This window comes from Rutidosis leptorrhynchoides, chromosome 10, assembly GCF_046630445.1.
Source record: "Rutidosis leptorrhynchoides isolate AG116_Rl617_1_P2 chromosome 10, CSIRO_AGI_Rlap_v1, whole genome shotgun sequence".
NCBI classification, from domain to species: Eukaryota; Viridiplantae; Streptophyta; class Magnoliopsida; order Asterales; family Asteraceae; genus Rutidosis; species Rutidosis leptorrhynchoides.
Window position 1 is genome coordinate 16,398,572 of NC_092342.1, and position 25,722 is coordinate 16,424,293.

Here is a 25,722-nt window from a genome sequence, read left to right on the forward strand (position 1 = left end):
ATCTCATAAAATTACAAAAATATGAGTAATCATTCATGACTTATTTACATGAAAACAAAATTACATATCCTTTATATCTAATCCATACACCAACGACCAAAAACACCTACAAACACTTTCATTCTTCAATTTTCTTCATCTAATTGATCTCTCTCAAGTTCTATCTTCAAGTTCTAAGTGTTCTTCATAAATTCCAAAAGTTCTAGTTTCATAAAATCAAGAATACTTTCAAGTTTGCTAGCTCACTTCCAATCTTGTAAGGTGATCATCCAACCTCAAGAAATCTTTGTTTCTTACAGTAGGTTATCATTCTAATACAAGGTAATAATCATATTCAAACTTTGGTTCAATTTCTATAACTATAACAATCTTATTTCAAGTGATGATCTTACTTGAACTTGTTTTCGTGTCATGATTCTGCTTCAAGAACTTCGAGCCATCCAAGGATCCATTGAAGCTAGATCCATTTTTCTCTTTTCCAGTAGGTTTATCCAAGGAAATTAAGGTAGTAATGATGTTCATAACATCATTCGATTCATACATATAAAGCTATCTTATTCGAAGGTTTAAACTTGTAATCACTAGAACATAGTTTAGTTAATTCTAAACTTGTTCGCAAACAAAAGTTAATCCTTCTAACTTGACTTTTAAAATCAACTAAACACATGTTCTATATCTATATGATATGCTAACTTAATGATTTAAAACCTGGAAACACGAAAAACACCGTAAAATCGGATTTACGCCGTCGTAGTAACACCGCGGGCTGTTTTGGGTTAGTTAATTAAAAACTATGATAAACTTTGATTTAAAAGTTGTTATTCTGAGAAAATGATTTTTATTATGAACATGAAACTATATCCAAAAATTATGATTAAACTCAAAGTGGAAGTATGTTTTCTAAAATGGTCATCTAGACGTCGTTCTTTCGACTGAAATGACTACCTTTACAAAAATGACTTGTAACTTATTTTTCCGACTATAAACCTATACTTTTCTGTTTAGATTCATAAAATAGAGTTCAATATGAAACCATAGCAATTTGATTCACTCAAAACGGATTTAAAATGAAGAAGTTATGGGTAAAACAAGATTGGATAATTTTTCTCATTTTAGCTACGTGAAAATTGGTAACAAATCTATTCCAACCATAACTTAATCAACTTGTATTGTATATTATGTAATCTTGAGATACCATAGACACGTATACAATGTTTCGACCTATCATGTCGACACATCTATATATATTTTGGAACAACCATAGACACTCTATATGTGAATGTTGGAGTTAGCTATACAGGGTTGAGGTTGATTCCAAAATATATATAGTTTGAGTTGTGATCAATACTGAGATACGTATACACTGAGTCGTGGATTGATTCAAGATAATATTTATCGATTTATTTCTGTACATCTAACTGTGGACAACTAGTTGTAGGTTACTAACGAGGACAGCTGACTTAATAAACTTAAAACATCAAAATATATTAAAAGTGTTGTAAATATATTTTGAACATACTTTGATATATATGTATATATTGTTATAGGTTCGTGAATCAACCAGTGGCCAAGTCTTACTTCCCGACGAAGTAAAAATCTGTGAAAGTGAGTTATAGTCCCACTTTTAAAATCTAATATTTTTGGGATGAGAATACATGCAGGTTTTATAAATGATTTACAAAATAGACACAAGTACGTGAAACTACATTCTATGGTTGAATTATCGAAATCGAATATGCCCCTTTTTATTAAGTCTGGTAATCTAAGAATTAGGGAACAGACACCCTAATTGACGCGAATCCTAAAGATAGATCTATTGGGCCTAACAAACCCCATCCAAAGTACCGGATGCTTTAGTACTTCGAAATTTATATCATATCCGAAGGGTGTCCCGGAATGATGGGGATATTCTTATATATGCATCTTGTTAATGTCGGTTACCAGGTGTTCACCATATGAATGATTTTTATCTCTATGTATGGGATGTGTATTGAAATATGAAATCTTGTGGTCTATTGTTACGATTTGATATATATAGATTAAACCTATAACTCACCAACATTTTTGTTGACGTTTAAAGCATGTTTATTCTCAGGTGAATATTAAGAGCTTCCGCTGTTGCATACTAAAATAAGGACAAGATTTGGAGTCCATATTTGTATGATATTGTGTAAAAACTGCATTCAAGAAACTGATTTCGATGTAACATATTTGTATTGTAAACCATTATGTAATGGTCGTGTGTAAACAAGATATTTTAGATTATCATTATTTGATAATCTACGTAAAGCTTTTTAAACCTTTATTTATGAAATAAAGGTTATGGTTTGTTTTAAAAATGAATGCAGTCTTTGAAAAACGTCTCATATAGAGGTCAAAACCTCGCAACGAAATCAATTAATATGGAACGTTTTTAATCAATAAGAACGGGACATTTCATTAAGATCGTAGATATCCTGTTCTTTTAAAACCTCTTCATACTTTTTTTTCATTGCAGTGGTAAGAGTCAGGCCAATTCTATCACCCTGAATTAATTAACATGAAAATTTGATTTTTAACAAAGTATGAACTAAAAAAATAATCGGATTCGAAATTAAAAAAAATTAATATCTTAATGAAAAGACAAAAGTTTGAGGTTACCTCACGATCTGTTACATTCACATCCAGGAAAGGCTGGCCATTGTTGAAGTTTTGCTTTGTCAATGTCTCAATGCTTAGAATCTTAACACGCAGACTAACGTGTTGGGGTCCTTGGAGTAATTGATCCAACCAAAACCATTCGTGATTGAATGATTCAGAAGTAAAAGAAACAAACTTTATATTGAAATGACTTGGGCAGAAACACGAAAGTGAGGAGATATATGATTTTTATAAAAAGCCACTTGGGCGGTTTATATATTGATAAGAGAGAAAAAACTGCAGCCAGTTATTTAGGTAAGGGATAGGGTGAATCCCTTAATTTGTGGAAACCGTTTCTAGCCTAAAAATTATGCAAATCAAAAGATAATCACAAATTAATGATTAGATTAAACCTTAAATTATACACGATCTATTAAAAATATAATTTTATCTTACAAATGATTTCATAATCTGAAAAAGTGAAATAATAAATAGAAAATAAGTTCATAAAACCGTTTCTAGCCTAAAAATTATGCAAATCAAAAGATAATCACAAATTAATGATTAGATTAAACCGAAAATTATACACGATCTATTAAAAATATAATTTTATCTTACAAATGATTTCATAATCTGAAAAAGTGAAATAATAAATAGAAAATAAGTTCATAAAACCGTTTCTAGCCTAAAAATTATGCAAATCAAAAGATAATCACAAATTAATGATTAGATTAAACCGGAAATCACACACGATCTATTAAAAATATAATTTTATCTTACAAATGATTTCATAATATGAAAAAGTGAAATAATAAATAGAAAATAAGTTCATAATAATTTAAAAACTACAATATAATATTGAAAATCGTTTATCATCATTTATTTATTTTTTTAGAATATCATACATGAAACGTATGTACCTTTGTATAATTTACGGAATTCATGAAAAAAAAAACATAAATTACAAAGATTAAACGAATACACTTACCTATATGTGATAATTGATGCGGTATACAGAGGAAACCTTATGAGAATTTTGAAATGAATCATCGGCATACGTATTCTGATGAATTGAGCGGAAAATCAACAATCGGTGAATTGTCTGTAGGCCGGAAACTAATTTAAGGCATTTTACGCAGATAATTTTACAAAAAACCACCGTAATCGATTATAATGAGATTTGTAACCCTAAATTTGGTACAAACGAAATTCGAATCAAAGTTTATATCATTCTGCGTGTAATTGATTCGCCGATTAATATCTAGTATAAGCATCATATAAGATTGAATGTAGAACCAGAAACCTGCCGATTGGAATTAATTGGGGGTGAGTATTCTTGGAGGAGAGAAGGAAGAGATATTTTGATTATTGAATTTATTTATTTTTTTCGAGATTAAATTAAATGTATTCAGAATGTGTTGTTATGTCCACGTGTATGGTAGCAGAATTTTGTAGCATTTTGATAGTGTTGTTAAAAAAATCCACGTGGAAAATAAAAAAGTGGGACCTTGTCAGTCTGACATGTCGGATCTGAATTTCATGCTTTGTAAAATGTAGAGAAGTATTAATTATACTCTTATTGCAATGCAATACTTAATTTTTGAAAACACAAATTTTGTTAAAAAAGATATATACTTGTCGAATAGAAAACAGTTATATGCATCACAAACCATTATTTAGTTTATACTAGTGGTAAGGACCGTGCGTTGCACGGATTTCGGTACGATTCAACATTTAAAAATATTATCGTTAGTTCTATTTCGAGGTTTAACTCGTGAAACAACATTCCGTGTAGGTCAAGATATTAAATAATGATGATTAACATGAAGAACAAAAAATGATCTAATAATTGTTAACAACATACATGAAGTTCAAAGAAGTTTGTAAATCGACTTTATAAAACAACGAAATCTTTTCTTCCCTCACTCTTCCGACACTATTTATTAATCTCTCATAGACATGTTTAATATCATCAACACCAAGTAAATAACAAATTAAAAATACATAAATGTGTAATATCATTCAATTAGCACATTAGCATTTGTAGGTTTTGGAATGACTTATTTATTCAATTTGCGACATGAATGTATGTGTTGTATTTGACATCTAATGCTTTAATTTATACCGATCACAACCTAATCGCTTACTTAGGCCTACACCCTATATATAAATTTTCTATATATAAATTTTTTGAATGTAATACTTAGACATATATAAAAGACTACAATAATTATTTAACTATAAATCTTTTATCACGCATAACACACAAAAAATTATGAAACCACCAAGTTTACTATGTACATGCAAACATATTTTCTAAGCACTTTAATAGAACATATGTTTATTGTAGCAATATGTGACTATCTATTTAAAATGATGACAAAAATATCACAATTTGTAGCGACCCGACAAAATCGTCATTGACGGCGCCAACTACTTAGGTCCCATTACGTGGTAATAAGTCTTTAAAATAACGTTTGACCGAAAATATGTCGCATTCATTTCAAAAGTTAAGATTTGTTCCCAAGTTTACAAGAATCGTTCATCCAAAAGTTTCGTTACAAAGTTATAAGTGCAATTGAAATCTATGCGACACGATTTAAAAGTAGCCAAAAGATGCTCCATGTATGCATGTATATACTCGACATCCAAGCAAGTATCAAAAGTAATGAGCGGAAGCATGTATCACAAAATGTTCAAGGACCTGAGAAAAACATATAAATCTGTCAACGAAAACGTTGGTGAAATCATAGGTTTAAGTAAGTAAGTACAAGTGAACCACAAGATTTGTAACATTGATATAATAGTAATACATTCCAAAAGTTTGTTTCACGAGCACCTAATTATCAATTGTTAACATTCCTTTCATAGAACCCCATCACAATAGTGTTAGAACATACACTCTTTCTCGAAAATATATTTCATTCGTAAACGGTAGCGAACCGTTTGAATGAGGGTTTGTCAAACCCATATGGCCATATAACATAAGTTCTCGCTTACACCCGGCAAGTGTAACTAATGATAATCGAATTGAGAATTTTTGTTGAAACTCGTATGTAGAATGTTTATTTTCCTGTACTTGTGTTCACTTAGTTAAAAGAAACGTTTATGTTTTCTTATCCCAAATGTAAGTTCAAAAGAGTAAAAGTGGGACTATGATCTCACCTTGAGTGCACGTATGTAAAAGTACTTCAACAAGTAAACGTATGCAAGAACGATTGCTAGTCTTGACCTAAATAAATAGGTTTGTATCAATAACGGTAAACACGATAGGTCAAAGTGTTCAATTAGTCCTATGGCTCGTTAAGACTCGATCATAATAGCATGTGAATCAAATTGTCATGTTTCATGTAAGGTACAAGTATAAAAGCATGTTAGAATGATTGCACAAACATTTGGTTAAGTTTGATTAAAAGTCAACTTTGGTCAGTCAAAGTCAACGAAAAAGTCAACACGTTCGGGTCGGGTCCCGAACTATTTTTCTGAGGTTTTTATTCATATATAAGCATGTTAGAACAAGTTACATGTGAATCGGAGGTGCGTAGCATAGCAAACATTTTTCGAATTTTGACCATGTAGGTCAGAATCAAACTACGCCTATTGTCGCGCCGCGACAAAGGCTGGCCGTGCCGCGGCGAATAACGGGTGCTGGTACCTGGTCAGTCTCAATTGTCTAAGTCTCAAACCAAAATTCAAACAAACATAAAACACAAACCGTAAACACTTAGAACTCGCACCTTATATCGTTAGAAAGGTAATTTGACAAAAAACACAACTAAATACAGTTCACCAACCAAAAATATCATTTGCAATAACCGACTTTCCAACATTTAATGCTCAATTAATGCTCAAGTTCATCAATGCGCGTTTTTGATTCGGGAATTAAATGCATCCATATAACGCGCCGTTTCGTAGGTAATCAAGCATACAATACAACTAACTACTTACTAACAACAATTCATGGCATTAAATACATTAAATGTTCACATTCAATTCTATCAAACCCTAACCAATAACATCAAAATCACTAATCATGTTTATGAAGTTTTCTAAAACAACCTACACATCAAATTGAAGCTAGTGATGTTAGGAACACATTTAATACATGCATTTATAACATTTAACAACATTTAAGCAATCAAATCACCAATCAAACACACCAAACTTTCAAGTTCATGCTAGTTATCAAAAATAACAAGATCGAACATATAAATCATATATTCATGTTAGACTTGAGCCATAGACACTAATTAACAACTTTATAAGTTAAAAACATCAAGAACACAAAATCTAATGATTTTAGAAAGTTACCCAAATGTAATAAAATTGGTATGGAATCGAAGAGGAAGTTGCAAGGATTCTAAATATGTAATTTGTTTTGATTGAAGCTTGCTAGATTGGAATTAGATGATGATTCTTGAAATGGAGATTTGAAAGAAAATAAGGAAGTAATGAAAGAAAAGAGAAATGAAATGAAAAAAAAAATGGGAGGTGGAGTTGACTAGTCAAAAGCTAGTCACCTCCTTGGCATTTTGGCGAAACTAGTCCCTCGAGTTTGGTTGCGGGTGCGTGAATTACCTAAACGAGATATTTTTGAAACGCGTATTAACGAGGGATATCATAAACATATAACGGAATTTAAATCATTAAACGGAAAAGTAAACGGAAAAAGGCGGGATGTTACATTACCTACTCCTTAAAAGAAATTCCGTCCCGAAATTTAAGTAGACGTAGTAGTCGTTGTTTCTTCCTCGGGATGTTGTGTTTCCGAATTTGCGAATAGATGAGGATACTTTCTTTGCATTTGATCTTGTCTTTCCCAAGTAAACTCGGGTCCCCTTTTGGTGTTCCAACAGACCTTGACAATTGGAATTCGGCTTTGTTTTAACGTTTTGACGGAGGTTTTCACAATTTCAACCGGTTCCTCCACAAAATGAAGTTTGTCATCAATAGTAAGTTCCTCGAGAGGGATGACGATATCGGGTTCGGCAAGACACTTTTTCAAGTTAGATACATGGAAGGTAGGATGAACGGAGCTTAATTGAGGTGGAAGATCTAAAAGATAAGCAACAGTTCCAATACGCTCCAAGATTTCGAAAGGACCAATATACCGCGGATTTAGCTTCACGCGTTTCCCAAAACAGATTACACCTTTCCAAGGTGCGACTTTTAACATTACTCGGTCACCGACTTGAAATTCGAGGTCGTTGCGTCGTTTGTCGGTATAGCTCTTTTGACGACTTCGGGCCGTCCTAAGCCTATCCCGGATTTGAACGATTTTCTCGGTTGTTTCTTGAATGAGTTCGGGTCCGGTGATTTGTGTGTCGCCTACTTCTGCCCAACAAAGAGGTGAACGACATTTTCGGCCATATAAAGCTTCGAATGATGTGGCGTTAATACTCGCGTGATAACTATTATTGTAGGAGAATTCGGCGAGAGGCAAGTGCTTATCCCAAGCTTTTCCAAAGTTGACAACACAAGCTCGTAGCATGTCTTCCAAAGTTTGAATTGTGCTTTCGCTTTGTCCATCGGTTTGTGGATGATATGCGGTGCTCATGTCTAAACGCGTCCCCAACGCTTCTTGTAAGGTACGCCAAAATCTAGAAACAAAACGGCCATCTCGGTCGGAGATAATCGATAATGGTACACCGTGTCGGGCTACGATTTATTTAATGTAAAGTTGTGCGAGTTTCTCCATGTTGTCGGTTTCCTTCATGGCTAGGAAATGCGCGGATTTGGTGAGTCGGTCAACAATAACCCAAATAGTATCATAACTGCCAACCGTCTTTGGTAGTTTGGTGATAAATCCATCGTTATCCTTTCCCACTTCCATTGCGGGATCTCGGGTTGTTGAAGTAGTCCGGACGGTCTTTGGTGTTCGGCTTTGACTTTGGAACATGTCAAACACTTGGAAACATAAGTAGCTACGTCCCTTTTGATGTTCGGCCACCAATATTGTTGTTTAAGGTCGTGGTACATCTTATTGGCACCGGGGTGAATCGAGTATCGTGACTTATGGGCTTCATCTAAAATAAGACTTCGTAGGTCCCCATATCTAGGCACCCAAATCCTTCCGGCGAAATATCGAAGTCCGGTCTCCCTAACTTCAAATCGAGAGACGAGAATGTTCAAGAGCTAGTATGAAACGTTTTTATCCTTGAGAGCCTCATCTTGGGCTACCCGAATTTGGCTATTAAGGTTTGTGTGGATGGTGATGTTTAAAACTCGTACTCGAAGGGGCACCGCTCTTTCCTTTCGACTTAAGGCATCGGCTACTACATTTGCCTTTCCGGGATGGTAACGAAGCTCGCAATCGTAATCGTTTAAGGTTTCAATCCACCTTCGTTGTCTCATGTTTAGTTGCTTTTGATTGAAGATGTGTTGGAGACCTTTGTGATCGGTAAAGATAGTACTCTTGGTTCCATAAATATAGTGTCTCCACATTTTAAGTGCAAAGACAACGGCTCTGAGTTCGAGATCATGTGTCGTGTAGTTTCGTTCATGAATTTTGAGTTGTCGAGAAGCATAAGAAATGACTTTTGTTCGTTGCATCAACACACACCCAAAATCATGTTTCGAGGCATCGCAATACACAACAAAATCATCGTTGCCATCGGGAAGTGACAAGATAGGAGCGGTGGTTAGCTTCGTTTTCAAGATTTGAAATGCGGATTCTTGTTCGGTTGTCCAAACGAATTTTCTTCCCTTATGAGTTAACGTGGTTAGAGGACGAGTGACCAAAGAGAAATCTTTGATGAATCTACGATAGTATCCGGCGAGACCCAAGAATTGACGAATGTGAGTAGGAGTAGTAGGAGTCTCCCATTTACTAATGGCTTCGATTTTTGATGGATCGACTTTAATACCTTGATCACTTACAACATGACCAAGAAATTGAACTTTCTTCAACCAAAATTCACACTTGGAGAATTTGGCATAGAGTCGTTCTTGTCTCAAGAGTTCAAGCACAAGTCGGAGATGTTGTTCGTGTTCTTCTTCGCTTTTAGAATAGACCAAGATGTCATCGATGAACACAATGACAAATTTATCGAGATACGGTTTGTACACGTGGTTCATAAGATCCATGAACACTGCCGGTGCGTTAGTGAGACCAAATGGCATTACAAGAAATTCATAACTACCATAACGAGTCCGGAAAGCGGTTTTGGAGACATCTTCCCCCTTAACCCTTAATTAATGATATCCCGAGCGAAGATCGATTTTAGAATACACACGAGATCCCTGTAGTTGATCAAAGAGGTCATCGATGCGAGGAAGAGGATATCGGTTCTTAACCGTCAATTTATTTAGTTCATGATAATCGATGCACATTCGTAGGGATCCGTCTTTCTTTTTAACAAACAAAATCGGAGCGCCCCATGGTGAATGGCTAGGTTGGATAAAACCACGGTCAAGTAGTTCTTGGATTTGACTTTGCAATTCTTGCATTTCGGATGGAGCGAGTCTATATAGTGCACGTGCTACGGGTGCGGCTCCCGGAATAAGATCGATTTGGAATTCAACCGGTCGATGAGGTGGAAGACCCGGCAATTCGTTGGGAAATACATCGGAATAGTCACTAACAATTGGCACATCATCGATGTGCTTCTCATCGGACTCGACTTTCTTAACATGGGCAAGGATTGCAAAACAACCCTTACGGAGTAGTTTTCTAACTTTAATGCATGAAACGAGGTTGAGTCCGGTGCAACTCTTATCGCCATAAACAATCAAGGGTTCACCATTCTCGATAGGAATTCGGATTGCGTTAAGATCACAAAGGATGTGAGATTTCGTTTTGGCTAGCCAATTCATACCGATTATTACATTGAAGCTTCCTAGTTCCATGGGTATCAAGTCAATTTCAAACTCATTACCCAAAATGTTTAACGTACACCCCCGGTAATATGTGTCGGCACTCAATAGTTTCCCGTTGGCCACTTCAATGGTATAAGTGGTATCTAGTGGGACTGGTGGAGTGCTAAAAGAATGAATCAAAGTCTTGGATACAAAGCATTTATCGGCACCCGAATCGAATAAACAATTAACATAAGTGTTGTTGAGAAGAAACGTACCCGTGACTAATTCATTGTCATCTCGGGCTTCCTCGGTGTTGATGTTGAAAGCTCGGCCGCGCGTATTGGGGTTATCTTTCTTCTTCGGGCATGCATTTCTATAATGGCCCGTTTGGCCACATTCGTAACAAGTGCCCGTTTTTGGTGTATTGGGCCCCTTTCGAGCGATGGGGGCGACACTTTTACATTCGTTGGCCTTATGACCAACTCCTTGGCACCGATGGAAAATTAGCTTGCCACATTCACCAAAGTGGTGCTTGTTGCATTTGTTGCAAAGAGGTAGGTTTACGGCATAACCTTTCTTGCCGTCGGAGGTGTAAGGCTTTTTGGCAAAGTTGTTGTTGCTCGATTGAGGGGATTCCCATTTTCTTTTGTTGTTACCCGACTTATCCTCGGCTTTAGGTACCGGCACTACAATTTCGTCCACCATTTCTATCAACTTGAGGGCCATGTTTAAAGCTTCTTGATGATTAGTGGGTTTGGATGATATTACTCCGTGTTTGATGCTCTTTGGAAGATGATAATGCTAAAAACGAACATATATTTCATAGCATTATTCCTCAAGAAAGACAAGCTTTTAGTTGCAATTGTTCTATTTACAAGTGATATTCGTTTAAATAATAAAAGGTGAAGACAAAAGGCAGATTCGACAAATTGAAGACAAAAAGGTCCAAAGAGCTAAAAAGTACAAGATACAATCAAAAAGGTTCAAAATATTGATGAGGAACGTCTCAAAATGACAAGAGTACAAGTTACAAAACGCAAAGTACACGATATAAAATAATACGCGAGGACGTCCGAAAATCCGGAACCGGGACCTGAGCCAAGAAGAAACGCCCGACGCAACGGACCAAAAATATCTAGTCTACTATGCACAAGAATATAATATAATATATATATAATTATATATAATTATATATTATATATATTATTATTATTATATTACGTCGGCAAGAAGAAAACAAAAGTAGTTGGCTGAATCCAGGGTGGCCATGCGACTCGCATGGCCAGAAGCACAAAACCATGCGAGTCGCATGGTGTGAGATTGCTGGTCAGGTCCTATAAATAGCCAGTTTTCTGACGAGTTTTATCATCCTTTTTCTCTTCCTCTTCATAAGTAATATATATTTATATTTATAATTTATATTTTAATTTTAATTATAATTCTAATAATAAGGGTATGTTAGCGAATGTTGTAAGGGTGTAAGTCGAAATTCTGTCCGTGTAACGCTACGCTATTTTTAATCATTGTAAGTTATGTTCAACCTTTTTACATTAATGTCTCGTAGCTAAGTTATTATTATGCTTATTTAAAACGAAGTAATCATGATGTTGGGCTAATTACTAAAATTGGGTAATTGGGCTTTGTACCATAATTGGGGTTTGGACAAAAGAACGACACTTGTGGAAACTAGGCTATGGGCTATTAATGGGCTTTATATTTGTTTAACTAAATGAAAGTTTGTTAATGCTAATATAAAGATTTACAATTGGGCGTCCCTATAAATTACCATATACACTCGATCGGACACGATGGGCGGGGTATTTATATGTACGAATAATCGTTCATTTAACCGGACACGGGAATGGATTAATAGCCACTAGAATAATTAAAACAGGGGTGAAATTACATTCAAGGGTAATTGGTGTAATTGTTAACAAAGTAGTAAAACCTTGGTTTACACGCAGTCGATAACCTGGTGTATTCATTAAACAAAGTATTAAAACCTTGTTACAATTCGAATTCCCAATTAGTTGGAATATTTATCTTCGGGTATAATAATAATTTGACAAGGACACTCGCAATTTATATTTATGACTGATGGACTGTTATGGACAAAAACCAGACGGACATATTGAATAATCCAGGACAAAGGACAATTAACCCATGGGCATAAAACTAAAATCAACACGTCAAACATCATGATTACGAAAGTTTAAATAAGCATAATTCTTTTATTTCATATTTTATTTCCTTTATTTTATATTTAATTGCACTTCTAATTATCGCACTTTTATTTATTGTTATTTTATTTAATCGCACTTTTAATTATCGTATTTTTAATTATCGCAAGTTTATTTTATCGCATTTTTATTATTCGCAATTTCATTATCGTTATTTACTTTACGCTTTAATTTAAGTCTTGTATTTATTTTATATTTTACATTAGGTTTTAACTGCGACTAAAGTTTTAAAATCGACAAACCGGTCATTAAACGGTAAAAACCCCCCTTTATAATAATAATATTACTTATATATATATTTGTATTTTTATAAAAGTAAACTAATATAGCGTTGAGCTTTGTTTAAAGATTTCCCTGTGGAACGAACCGGACTTACTAAAAACTACACTACTGTACGATTAGGTACACTGCCTATAAGTGTTGTAGCAAGGTTTAAGTATATCCATTCTATAAATAAATAAATATCTTGTGTAAAATTGTATCGTATTTAATAGTATTTTATACCCCTCTGCTTTGACATCAAGTATTTTTGGCGCCGCTGCCGGGGAACGACGAAGCGAAACGCCATATTTTTAATTTTTAAGTTATAATTAGTTTTTGTAAAATTTATATTTTTGTTTAAAAATTAAAAAAGATATAAAAAGAAAAAAAAAATATAAGCTTTTAAAATCGAAAAAAAAAAAAAAGAGTATTTTAAAGTGTATTTTTAAGTTTTTCTTTTATTTTTACAAAATTATAAAGTATTTTAAGTTTATTTTTAGTTTTAAAAATTAAGTTTTATTTTAATTATATATATATATTTATATTTTAAATATAAAACAGAAAAAAAGAAAATAAATATTAAATATACGTGACCTGTCAAATTGAACCTGTCCAGTTGAACCGGTTCAGTTCAGTCATGCGAGTCGCATGACCCACCCCTTTAAACCATGCGAGTCGCATGACGGGTCTGACAGGGCCACATTCAAACCCTAATTTCGCATTTAATGCGTATTAATTTATTATTATTATTTAAACCCTAGTTTTATTTATTATTATTAATTAAGTTTTAGTTATTTAAATTAATTATTACTTTTAACTAGTTTTAATTATATAATACTTAATACTTTAAATTATAAAATATAAAAATAATATTTTTATAAAATCTAATATTTTTATAACTTTTAATAACTTTTAATATTTTGTACCTTTTTAATCGTTGTAGCGTAATATTTGTATTTCTAACTCATATTTAATTTTAAACTTAGTTTTTGCTATAGTTATTTTTACTCCTAGATTTTTAGGCTTTGCCGTAAAATTCCTTAAGAGCTTTTTCTTTAGACTAAGATTTAGGTGCTTTAGAATTTTGCGATGCCTTTTTAAGTTTTAGTTTCTTTTTAAGTTATTTCCATTTGGGATTTAGTTTTTCCTGTAAGCTTTAATATTTTTAGACCTTTTACTATGTATCAATTATCATTCCAATTAGTAATTTCAATTTGCGATTATAATTTTAAGTTAGTTATAGTAATAAGGTTAAATTAGTTAAGTATTTTTAAGTTTTTATAAGTTTCTTTTATTTTTCCGTCACCTTTTAAGTTTTTTTTAGACCTTTTTCGACGAACTCTTTTTCTTTCTTATTTCTCGCCATTCTAGTTTTTAGGACTTAGAATTTTTTCTACTTCTTATCTAAATTTCTTAAAATTACGAAAATTTATTTTAAGTGGTTAAATTGATAGACATCAAAATTTTCTGGTTCGTAGTAATAGTTGGATTTGTACGTGGACCGGGTTATTGGAGCCAAACAGTCCTCAATTATATTGAGACCAAACGAATCCTGCCCCTCTGCTGCATCTTTTGGCTATTCGAAACGTGGGCAAAATCAGAAAAGTCTATTGATTGGATAACTTATTATAATTTTTCTTTCCTTTTAAAAACTAATAGGATATTCAGTGAATGCACCGAGCAAGACGTTCACCACCTTTTGTACGTTCACCACCTGTAACTCGATCAAGACATCGTTTAACAAATATAACCGCCGTTGATTTTTCTTTAGAATCGTCATCCAGTCGACCAAGTACTTCAGTTCAAATTTCCGATAATCCAGTTTTTGAAACAAACCTCACAATTGAGAATCCAGAAAATATTCAGGAACGGTTCATAGATCCTGAACCATTAAACTTTCCTCCGGAACCACCAATCATTCAAACAGAGATTGTTGAGGAACGAACTATTAAATCAGAATCATCTAGTGATACCGAGTCAACAAATTCAATTATGGAGAATCTGGAACCTTTAAGTATGGAAGACCGAATGAGAGCTAAACGCACTGGCCAAGGTCACGCAATTACTCATCCAGACATTAATGCGCCAGATTATGAAATCAAAGGACAAATTTTACACATGGTGACTAATCAATGCCAATTTAGTGGTGCGCCGAAGGAAGATCCAAATGAACATCTACGTACCTTTAATAGGATCTGCACACTATTTAAAATACGAGAAGTGGAGGATGAACAAATATATCTCATGTTATTTCCCTGGACTTTAAAGGGAGAAGCCAAAGATTGGTTGGAATCGTTACCTGAAGGGGCGATCGATACATGGGATGTTTTAATTGACAAATTTCTTAAACAATTTTTTCCTGCATCTAAAGCCGTAAGACTTCAAGCAGAAATTGTTACATTCACACAGAAACCAAATGAAACTCTATATGAGGCGTGGACAAGATATGGAAAGTTGTTAAGAGGATGTCCGCAACATGGTTTAGACACCTGTCAAATAGTACAAATATTCTACCAAGGATGCGACATCACTACAAGAAAAGACATAGATATAGCAGCTGGTGGTTCGATTATGAAGAAAACCGAAACTGATGCTTACAAAATTATTGATAATACTGCTTCCCACTCACATGAGTGGCACCAAGAAAAAGACATCATTAGATCATCTAAAGCAGCTAGAGCCGATTCTAGCCATGACTTAGATTCCATTTCCGCAAAGATAGATGCTTTCGAGAGACGAATGGAAAAGATGACTAAAGATATTCACTCAATACGAATTAGTTGTGAGCAGTGTGGAGGACCACATTTGACAAAAGATTGTTTAAATATTGAATTAACAATGGAACAAAGAGAGAATATTTCATACATAAACCAAAGGCCTGGAAATAATTATCAGAATAATTATCAACCGCCAAGACCGATTTACAATCAAAACCAGAATTATAACCGAAATATTCCATACAACAACCAACAAGGTCCTAGCAATCCACAAGTATCCAACAATACTTATAATCAGCAAAGACCAAATTTTCAAAACAAACCACCACAACAAACCGATGATAAAAAGCCGAATTTAGAAGATATGATGACAAAGCTAGTTGAAACTCAAACGCAGTTTTTCACATCTCAAAAACAAACCAATGAACAAAATGCTCAAGCATTTAGAAATCAACAAGCTTCTATTCAAAATCTGGAACAAGAAGTAAGTAACCTAGCAAGGTTAATAGGTGAAAGAAAACCGGGAAGTCTACCTAGCAATACAAATGCTAACCCCCGGAATGAAACAGCTAAAGCTATTACCACAAGAAGTGGTACAACACTTAAACCACCTGAAATACCTGTAACTTCTGATGAAACTATTCCTACTCCACAAGAACCACAACCTGATCAAGATAAGGAAAAGGAACCGGTAGTTGAGAAGGTTAATGAAGATAACACAGTTAAGGATAAACCTTATGTTAAACCATACCAACCACCACTTCCTTACCCGAGTAAAATGAAGAAGGAAAAACTTGAAGCCGAGCAATCCAAATTCTTGGATATGTTTAAACAGATAAATGTAAATCTTCCTTTCATTGATGTGATTTCAGGAATGCCAAGGTATGCTAAATTCTTGAAAGATCTAATCACAAATAGAAAGAAAATGGAAGAACTCTCGGCTGTCACTATGAATGCTAATTGTTCAGCAGTGCTGTTGAATAAGATACCAGAAAAACTATCTGATCCAGGAAGTTTCACAATTCCATGTTTTCTGGGTAGTCTTAGTTCAATAGAAGCATTGGCAGACTTAGGTGCTAGTATAAATTTAATGCCGTATTCACTATACGCTAAACTAGACCTTGGAGAATTGAAACCAACAAGAATAAGTATACAACTAGCCGACCGATCAGTAAAATATCCTAGAGGGATAATGGAGAACATGCTAGTTAAAGTTGGTACTTTAGTATTTCCAGTAGATTTTGTTGTTTTGGACATGGAAGAAGAGTCTCAAGTTCCTCTCATATTAGGAAGACCATTCTTAAACACGGCTAAAGCAATGATAGACGTGTTCGGTAAGAAACTGACCCTAAGTATAGAGGATGAGAGTGTTACCTTTTCAGTTGATAGAGCCATGCAACAACCACAATCTGCAGATGATACATGTTATTATATTAAAACTATAGATGCACATGCAGAATTATTAGAAGAATTTCCAGAATTACAAGGAACAGGAGAATGTTCTTTAGGAGAAAGAAATGAACCAATTGATGAAGCTGAAATGTTAGCTACACTTATAGCTAATGGATATGAACCAACAACAGAAGAAATACAAATGCTAAAAGAAGAAGACAGATATCGATATAAATCATCGATAGAAGAACCTCCGAAATTAGAGTTGAAGCCACTTCCAAACCATTTGGAATACGCTTATTTACATGGTGAATCTGAATTACCTGTAATAATATCGTCTTCTCTTACTGAAAATGAGAAATCACAGCTCATTTCTGTGTTGAAAGCTCATAAACCAGCCATTGCATGGAAGATTCATGATATTAAAGGAATAAGTCCTTCGTATTGCACACATAAAATCCTTATGGAAGAAGGTCATAAAACGTATGTGCAACGCCAACGAAGACTAAATCCTAATATGCAAGATGTAGTTAAGAAAGAGATTATTAAACTGCTAGATGCAGGTTTGATATATCCAATTTCTGATAGTCCATGGGTAAGCCCAGTTCAATGCGTGCCTAAGAAGGGTGGCATGACTGTCATCACAAATGAGAAAAATGAGCTTATTCCTACTAGGACTGTAACAGGATGGCGTGTATGTATTGATTATAGAAAATTAAATGACGCCACCAGAAAAGATCACTTTCCCTTACCTTTCATAGATCAAATGTTGGAAAGATTAGCCGGAAATAGTTACTATTGTTTTCTAGATGGATTTTCCGGATATTTTCAAATTCCAATAGCACCCGAAGACCAAGAGAAAACCACATTCACGTGCCCTTATGGTACTTTTGCTTACAAACGCATGCCATTTGGACTTTGTAACGCCCCTGCAACCTTTCAAAGGTGTATGATGGCGATTTTTCATGACATGATAGAAGAATGCATGGAAGTATTCATGGATGACTTTTCAGTCTTCGGTGATACATTTAAATCATGTCTAGTTAATCTAGAACGAATGCTAATTAGATGCGAAAAATCAAATCTAGTACTTAATTGGGAGAAATGCCATTTCATGGTTAAAGAAGGCATCGTTCTTGGACATAAAATTTCAAAAGAAGGAATTGAAGTGGATAGAGCTAAAGTAGATGTAATTGCTAAACTTCCACATCCCACAAATGTTAGAGGAGTTAGGAGTTTTCTAGGGCATGCCGGTTTTTACCGACGTTTCATAAAAGATTTTTCTAAAATTGCCACTCCTATGAATAAACTCCTAGAAAAGGATGCGCCATTCATCTTTTCAGATGAATGTATCAAATCTTTTAATATTCTTAAAGAAAAACTCACTAATGCACCGATCATGATAACACCAAATTGGAATCTACCATTTGAACTAATGTGCGATGCAAGTGATTTTGCAATGGGAGCCGTTTTAGGACAAAGGATTGAAAAACGATTTCAACCTATATATTATGCTAGTAAGACATTACAAGGAGCACAAACGAACTATACAACTACTGAAAAAGAACTCCTTGCTATTGTCTTTGCATTTGACAAATTTCGATCATATCTCGTTCTAGCAAAAACGGTGGTCTATACCGACCATTCTGCTCTTAGATACCTATTTTCAAAACAAGATGCTAAACCAAGATTAATCCGTTGGATCTTACTCTTACAAGAGTTTGATATTGAAATCCGAGATAAAAAGGGAGCAGAAAATCTCGCCGCTGATCATCTTTCTCGTCTTGAAAATCCCGAATTAGAAGTTCTGAATGAATCGGCCATACAAGACAACTTTCCTGATGAATATCTATTGAAGATAGATTATAAAGAAATCCCATGGTTTGCAGATTATGCAAACTACTTAGTTTGTGGATTCCTTGAAAAAGGATTATCGTACCAAAGACGAAAGAAATTCTTCAGTGATATAAAACACTATTTCTGGGAAGATCCACATCTGTTTAAAAGTTGTCCCGATGGAATAATACGCCGATGCGTATTTGGAGATGAAGCTAGTAAAATTTTAAACCATTGTCACACAGGACCAACAGGAGGGCATTATGGGCCTCAACTAACAGCAAGAAAAGTTTATGAAGCTGGATTCTATTGGCCTACAATTTACAAAGACTCACACCTTCTTTGCAAATCCTGTGATGCATGTCAAAGGGCCGGAAAAATAAGTCAACGTGATGAAATGCCACAAAATGTCATCCAAGTATGTGAAGTATTTGACATTTGGGGTATTGACTTTATGGGTCCATTTCCAAAATCTCATAATAATCTATATATACTCGTAGCCATTGATTATGTATCTAAATGGGCGGAAGCACAAGCTCTCCCAACTAACGATGCACGAGTTGTAGTCAACTTTTTAAAACGTCTTTTTGCAAGGTTTGGAACACCGAAAGCTTTAATAAGTGATCGGGGAACTCATTTCTGTAATAATCAACTTGAGAAAGTTCTTAAAAGATATGGAGTAACTCATAAAATCTCCACCGCATATCATCCACAAACAAGTGGACAAGTTGAAAATACCAACCGAGCTTTAAAACGTATTCTTGAGAAAACCGTAGGATCAAATCCGAAGGAATGGTCCATTAAATTGGAGGATGCACTCTGGGCTTTTAGAACAGCCTACAAAACTCCAATTGGAAACACACCTTTTAGACTTGTTTATGGAAAAGCATGTCATCTTCCAGTAGAAATTGAACACAAAGCATTTTGGGCTTTGAAGACATGTAATCTTGATTTACATGAAGCCGGACGTCTACGATTAAGTCAACTAAACGAATTAGAAGAATTAAGACATGAAGCATACGAAAATTCGTTAATCTATAAAGAAAGAACGAAGAAATGGCATGATAAAAGAATCAGAAGTTCAAAAGAATATAAAGAAGGAGACAAAGTTCTTCTTTTCAATTCACGATTCAAGCTATTTCCTGGAAAATTGAAATCAAGATGGTCTGGACCATTCATAGTCAAAAGAGTTTTCCCATACGGAACGATAGAATTGATAAATTCAAATGGGATTGAATTTAAAGTTAATGGTCACAGAGTTAAACATTACATACATGGTCCGATGGAAGTCAACAACGAAGTTAATCACAATTTCGACATCACAGCTAACTAAGTGTGGGGAGAATCAAGTCTTTAAAGGATAAAATGTATTTCTGTTAGAGTTAGATTGTCTATTTTCGTGTAGTTCTCGAAAATGGAACACGTATGGTCTTTCCCTAGCAGACCCTAAAGAACTAGTCTTCTCCCCCCATTCTGAATTTTTATTTTTTTTAGGTTTTTACAAAATGAAGACTGCCTGTGAACTAAACCATGGTCTAATGCTACACGCTTTGATCACTAAACGTAATAATGACATACTCCCGAGTGAAATAGTATCAGTAATCAGAGAAAGAATGGACGGAGTTAGAAAAGGATCCAGATGCGAAGATAATAAGTTACAATTTGGTAAAGGAAAATCAAAATCCGCAGCGAAAAGAAGAGCACGACACCTAGAAAAATGTCACAAATGCGGAAAATGGTCACATGGAGGTAAATGTTCAAATAATCAAACCTATTCAAATACCGAATTTGTTACTTTATGCAGAGACGGACCGTTCATATGTTTAGAAGAAAAGACAATGAATGCTCGAGGTTACGCCTATGCAGCCATGGAAAACCAATTAAACCGACTATCTTATGAATATAATAGATCATATAACTAAGAAATCTATTTCACAGGTATGTCTGTACAGTTTTTATTTTTATTTTTATGTTTAACCTTTTGATAATAAACGCTAATTTGTTCGCTAAAAAGTATTAAATTGGTATTAAATAAAATTAGGTTTGGCGACCGAAATTATTGATATCGTTCAAAAATTTATTACATCACTGCGAAATTTAACGTTTATTCTTAAGGTATAAATATCTTTAATCAATCAACCCAAAATATTTCAAAAATTCGTCATGAGTTAAATTAGGTCTTGGAACCGAAATTACTTTACCGAAAAGAGGGGCGCATATTTTTGATAATATTTGATTGATTAAAGTGGGATAAAAAGACAAAAAGATTTTTAATTTTATTATGTTTTTAATCTTAATATTTAAACCTTAAATTAATATTGTAAACTTTATAAAAACAATATTTTTAAAATTGTAAATATTTGAAAAATTAATATAAGTTTGGTGTGAATTTATAATATGAATTTTTAAATTAAGTTTGGTGTGAATTTTTAATTTTTAAAATATGAAATTTAAATTTTATGCATTTCAAATTTTAAGTTTGGTGTGAATTTTTAATTTTAATTTTGAATTTTATATTTATGTTGTGTAAATTTAAAAACAAAAATTTACTTTATCTCATTAAGTTAAGAATATGATTTTTAAAATTCGTCGTAAGTTGAAGACTAGGTCTTTGAACCGAAATTGCTTTACCCGAGGGAGGGACGAGAACTTTTATTATCATTATTTTTAATCTTATTGATTTAAAGTATGCAAAAACATTAAAAAACCCAAAAATCTTAACTTTTAAAACAATCGCTACAAAAAGACAAATTTTAAAATTTTGTCGAGGGACGGACTAGGGCATAGTCCCGAAACGACCTCGTCTTAAAAAGAAACAAAATTTTTAAAATTTTATTAAATTTTATGTTCTAAAAAGTTTAAGGTTTATATAAAAAAAAAAAAAAAAAAAAAAAAAAAAAAAAATACCTGGGAATTGACCCCCATGCGAGTCGCATGGGGATGGGCAGAAGGCCATGCGACTCGCATGGCCATAAAATACTGGACAGGATCAAAACTTCCAGCGAGCTGCTCTGTCTCTCACATTACACACACATATACACGAACCATCTCCAAAACCCTCTCAATTTTTCACCAATTTTCACCAAATTTCTTGCAAAACTTCACAATAATCATGCCTAGATTCAGTAGTCTCAACCCCTTCAGGAGAAAGGTAAAGATTTCACCCCTAATCTCTTTAAATTCGAATTTTTGTGTTCTTGAGCTAGAAAATTTATATTTTGATTTTGTTAAATTTAGGTGTAATTAGAGCTAAATTGTTGTTATATTATGCATGTATATCCTAGATAGAAGCTATTTAACATGAATTGAAGCTAAAAACTTCAAATTTTTAAGAATCTAGGGTTTGTGTTCTTGAGCAATTTGGGGCTTTTTGATATAAACAGGTTATGGCCGATTTTTGTCATGAATTGTTGCTAAATTAAGTAGTGTAACATGTTTAGGTAGTTAATTGATCCAAACTTTGAGCCTAAACATGTTTTTGAGAATTAAAGTAGACTTTTTAAGTCTAAAAATTCATGAACTTGGATAATTTGATATAAAGGCCATTTGAAACTTGTTTCATTGCTAGTAGTGATTATTTTGGCATGTTATTTAAGATAAATGCTTATGAACTTGATATACATTTTTCGTATATGCTTATTTGACAAAGTGTAGACTTGACAAAAATAAGAAAATGAGCACTAGTTTGATTTGAATGCCATGTAACAAGTGTTTAATTGTTATAATAATTATTATTGACATGTTTAAGAGTTTAAATGTGATAAAACATTGTACACATTTTCGTATGTAAAAGTATATAATTGTTATTTTTTAGGAAAATATGTATAAAATATGTTATGAATTGAACATGTCATCATAATTGTTTCAAGTTATTATTTTGCTAACACTAATGCATATTTGGATGCAAAAATTTTGTGTTTAATGTGTTTTGCAGAAAGCCGATACTGGAGGTTCAGGAGCATCATCATCCAGGCAACCAGAGCCCGAACCGCAAATGTTTCATGAACAAGAACAACATATGCAACAAGAAGAAGAAAGCCAGGAGGAGCAACATATTCCTTATCACGATCAAGATCAATTATTCGTGAATCAGTTTCGTCAATTCGCTCCACATCAAAGGATTCTGAGCTTAGACATTAATGAAGATCAGTTACACCCAAATCTGAGATTTGATCGATGTTGGATAGAGTATCCAGATTATCAAAAGAACATGCACATTCTCTACAATAAGGTTGTTGAAATGCCAAGGGCAATTGACTGGGTACCTTTGGAAACAGTTGACCTTGCCGAACCGATTCGGGGATTATTGGTGCAAAGGTATGGTAATTCTCAGTTTAACGATTGGATGCGCCTATTTTCCATTCGTAGAACCATATATAGGGAATGGTGTATAGAATTACTTAGTACTATTAAGTTAAACAGTGATGTTAGGAGGATAGATGATAGAAGCTTTATTAGATTTCTGTTAGGTGGACGCATGTACAGAATGTCCATGATAGATTTAGCCAGGGCCTTACAGATTTACACCCCTGCTGAACTTTTGAGCCCCGACTGTAATAGCCTGATTGCCCAAGGAGAAAGGGTAGATAGGGAATTTGATGTTAACGCTGTCTGGAGGCGTATGTCACACTTTAATGAATTTCACGCCAGTGGAAATCATACATACTTAGATATAGACAGAGCTGAACTCCGGGTGATTCATAGATTCTTAGCAAACACAATTACACAAAGGGGTAGGAATAAGGAGAAATTGACCGTAAACGATTTGTTCTACCTTAAGTGTATTAGAGACCCGAGGAGTTTCGTTAACATTCCCTATTGTGTTGGTTATTATCTCGCTAATGTAGTTTCGGGGATGAAATCGGGGAGTATTATAGGTGGTGGTATTTTCATTACTCTCATTGGAGAGTATTTAGGTGTAGATAAGCACCAAGGGGGTCCAATGAACGAAATAGAGGACGGAGGTGAAACTATAAGTTCAAACCTTTATCACGGTGCAAGGGTATTATTGATGAGACGTGGTCGGGTATATAGATACGAGGGACCTCAGCGACAGGTAGAGAGAGGTTCGGATGATGAGATGGAGGAGGCGAACAACATTATAGGAGTTGTTCGGGAGACTGCTCTTGATTTAGGCGTTCGTATGGAGGATGAATACATGACGAACTATGATAGGCATATGCAGTACGAGGCATGGCAACGCCGGAATGACTACGAGCATTCCCGGCAACGAGAGCATGGCCGATGGGATTATCATCAGCGCCAAATTATAAGCCAGTTGCAGCCTGGCGAGATGTATTATCCGACCCGACCCGCATACTATCCCGCACATCAGCCAGAGATGAGACCACCCTATGATTCATATGATTATGACGCAGCATACCAGTACACCTATAATCAGCCATGGAACCCGGACGCGAACATGAATTGGGATCCATATCCTAATTTTCCTCCTAACCCACCTCCTGATCAGTAGAGATAAGTGGTAATTTTTATTTTTATTTTAAACACTTAACATTTTATTATGTTTATGTAATGTTGGATATTTTATTGTGTACTAATATTTTTCTTATAGTTTGAAAGTGGGATGCCAAAGTTCCATTTCAAATTGCATGTATGATTATATTTGTATTGTATGTATTCTATTTTATGCACAAAACAGGGTAAAACAACGCGTTTTCAAAGACTGGCATTAAGTTCAGCAAAAGCAAGTAATTTTGACGACAATGATGCAAAATGTATGTGAAATAACAACAAGACGGAATGAACAAATGACGTGCACCATTTATCATTCAGCAAACAAACGCCAATATATTTGGAAACTTTGGTAAAAATTTAATCATTTTCACACAAATCACCCTCAATAATTTAAATTGTTACTGATTTCTTGCAAATGAGGACATTGCAAGATCTTAAGTGTGGGAAGGGGTTAAATTCTTTCGGATTTTAAAATTTTTATATTAAACACTTGGTTACCATTAAAAATACTAGTAAAGCAGTAGTTGTATTAGAATCTAGTGCTCTCTGATAAAAAAGAACAGCCCTAGTCTTATATACTGACTACCCAATTCTAGTAAAATTTTTCAAAATTTTCAATTAAATGAATTCAAATCATGTTTATACATATTTATGAACGATAAAACTAGGTTTTAACACCGAAATTATTGTTACCTCGGAAAGGACATAAATTGAGAAACAAACTAAAATGTTAAAATTCATTTAAAATGGAATAGAGGACGATAAAAAGGAAAATAAAAGCCAAGTGTGGGAAAATTTACCAAGTTATTTTAAACATATGTCACATATATTTGTAACAAATAACTGAAAATACTTTTGCTTTGGACTAAACTAAACTGTTTTACCCGATGAAAGAAAAGAAGAGATGGATCTACACGATGAATCAATTCCATCATTAAAAGGAAGTAAAGTCTTCCGAAAAAGACACGCGCTTCTTGATTTAGGTCATGAAGTTGTCGTTCAGACCAGCTGTAGGTTGACGAAAAATCTAGAAAAGTCATCTCTAAAATCAGCAGGAAATCCACGGACCTCAGCATAAAACAGGGTCGCCAAGTGGTCAGATTTATCCTAACCATGAGAAGGATTTATCTCGTACAATGGGGAGGCACCGTGCAAATTAGCTGGATAAGACTAATGAATCAGATCCCCAGAAAGGATAATCTCCTTAAAGATTAAAAATCAGCTTTTAAGACTGATATTACTCAATCCTAGAGATTGACCTTAAAGATTGAGAATTCAAACTCATGGAATTCAATGATATCTAAACTCGAGCGTGAACGAGAAAATATTTTGATCAAAAATACAAACCGATTTGTTTTCTGAAAAACCCATTTTCAATG